General features: G+C 44.4%; 1 non-coding gene across 1 annotated transcript; it reads right to left on the reverse strand.

The window, feature by feature from the left end:
• Positions 1 to 1,968: 1,968 nt before the first annotated feature.
• LOC141146520 (U6 spliceosomal RNA) lies at positions 1,969 to 2,075 on the reverse strand. Its single transcript, XR_012244917.1, has one exon. It is a non-coding gene; the product is annotated as a U6 spliceosomal RNA (small nuclear RNA).
• Positions 2,076 to 2,517: the final 442 nt, after the last annotated feature.

The following is a 2,517-nucleotide window of genomic DNA, read 5'->3' on the forward strand; positions in this document are numbered from 1 at the left end:
ATGGTGGGGCTTGAACCTGGACCTAGGGCGCAGGCGCTGTGTACAACTGATTGAAGTTTTTCAGCTTCTGCTATTTTCGGCGGCTCCTAGTCGTTCGTACTGCGCAAGCGCTGCGCCTGCGCAGTACAGGGGGGTCCTTATCCGCCGGGGGAACTTTCTCAGCAGGACACCGGGCATCCAGACATTATTGGCACCCATGGCCGCGTCATCTCTCCAGGCTGACTGCTGCCTGTGTAACGGAGCCGAGGAAGCTTCCTCTAGGCTCCTCCTCAGCTCTACCTGTTGTCACAACAGTCGTACCCCTTCTAATCCGCTTTGGAAATGAAGCCAGAAATCTCTCAAATCTCACCTACGCCATGAATGTGTAGGCCTTCTCTCTCAGGTGGGTGGGGGAGGGGGGTTTCTGAAATTAGTCTTTCAGGAACGAAAGACTGTAACCTCACTGTATTCCCGAAATGAATGCTGAGGAATGGAAATGTAACCATTCGTCCATCTTTGGAATTAAAGCTGATTTGCAGGAATTCAGATCCTTTGTAAAAGGATTAAGGCACGCTATCAGTTAAGTCCAAGGAGCTGCATGACATCTCCTGGGATTATGTATAAAATTTTTATATCTGACTTTTTTTGTACTCCTGGAAGACAAAGATGGCTATTGCTGTATTTCCAGGAGCTCGACGCTGATGCTGCAGGTCTAAGCATCTTCAACATTAGTCAGTGCAGCTGCTATGCCCTCCTCTCCTCCTGCCCAGTAACAGAAGCCTTTGTATTATGTGAATTCACAAAATGTAAAGGCTTCTCTGAATGGGCAGAAGAGAGAAGGTGGACATAGCTGCTCTGTGTGCCTCTCTCTCCTCTTCCACAACCCTAAGTGTCAGTGTGTGCTCTGGCAGAGCCATACACATGTCAGATATAAATAATAGAGATAAGTTCAGGAGATGTCAAGCACCTCCTGGACTTAACTTATAGTGTGCCTGCACTTTTTACAAAGTGGCTGAATTTATGGAATTCATCTTTAATTCCTCATCCTGGCTTCTTTGCAAGGAAACCTGTCATTTTGAGCAAGGATTCCCTCCTCCTGCCGATACTTACTATGGTCATGTTTACTCCCCCCCCCCACCGTTCTATTTGTTTCTTAGAGCCCTTGGAAGTACTTAGGGAGACATGTATCAGCTGTTTTGAGACAGTTTAGGTGCCTTTCACATGGGGTGGATCTGTTTTGACGGGCTACGCTTTTGGTCAGTGGGGATCGCTCCGTTGATCCCCGCTGAGCAGGCAGATGACAGGTCCGTCTCTGCACAGTGAGCAGAGACGGACCTGTCAGAGTCCCACTCTCCTCTATGGGGAGATCGGATGAAAACAGGCAGCCTGTTAGTTTTCATCTGACCCGATCCGACCCGCTGGATGGATGATGAACGTATCGCCATACGTCTGTTTTCAGCAGATCTTGCCAGATTGGATGCCAGGCGGGTGTCAGCGGACACATATCCGTTGACATCTGCCTCCCTATAGAAGTCGATGGTGGCCCGATCAGATCCGCCTGCAAAAAAAACAGGCGGATCCGATCAGTCCATTCGTGTGAAAGGGGCATTATACCAGTTGCATTTAAGCAAAACAATACTGATTAAATACATCCCATAGTTTCCCTGTGTAACTTTTTTCTCCTACTTCTGCAGCAATTTACTATTAGGGTCTGAGTGGGATAGATTGCAGTCAGATGCATACGTTTTCAAACAGAGCATAGGAAAAGATAGACTGTTGTGACAGAACACAGCAGCCAGAAATGTTGTATAGAACCGCTGTACATTATATAAACGTTTCAGCTTGGCCGTTATTTTAGAGGAAAAGGAGTTTTATTGTGAAAAATATGTCAGTTTATTATGTCAAGGTCAACCGACAGAAATATTGCATACACACACTGCACAACATTCAAGCATTCTTACTAGGCCACAATGGAGTCTGTGCAAGTTTTTTTTTTTTTTTCGCTTTACGAATTTGTGTGCCATCCTTGTGTAGGGGTCATGCTAATCTTCTTTGTATCATTACAATTTAGGTATATGTGCTGCCGAAGCAAGCATGGGCAGGTTTTATCATGAAATAAAAATTAGGGTGTGCTTATGCAGAGCCAAAATCCAGTAAAATAGAACTGATTTGCTAGAATATGGTCCTTTGCTGCTTAGATGCAATGTCAATGGGAGAGAGCAGGCAGATTTTATCTGGAATCAACAAATAACGGTGTCTTTTTTCTGAGACTGAAGACCAAAAAAAAAAATGGACGTATTGGCAAGAGAGTTTGCGAAGCCTTTTTGGAAGTCCACTATTTCAGAGGAATAAAACAGGCACATTTCATGTGGAAATAAAATTGAGAAATAGACCAAAAAAGTACCAAATCCATAAGGTTATCAAGAACACAACCACGATAATTTTGACAGGACTTTAGAGGTACCCCCTGAAGACCCTTTAGTTTAAAATCATATATATATATTTTATTAATATCACTGCAAAAAAGCTTGGACCAAG

Source organism: Aquarana catesbeiana, linkage group LG05, assembly GCF_042186555.1.
Source record: "Aquarana catesbeiana isolate 2022-GZ linkage group LG05, ASM4218655v1, whole genome shotgun sequence".
Lineage (NCBI taxonomy): Eukaryota > Metazoa > Chordata > Amphibia > Anura > Ranidae > Aquarana > Aquarana catesbeiana.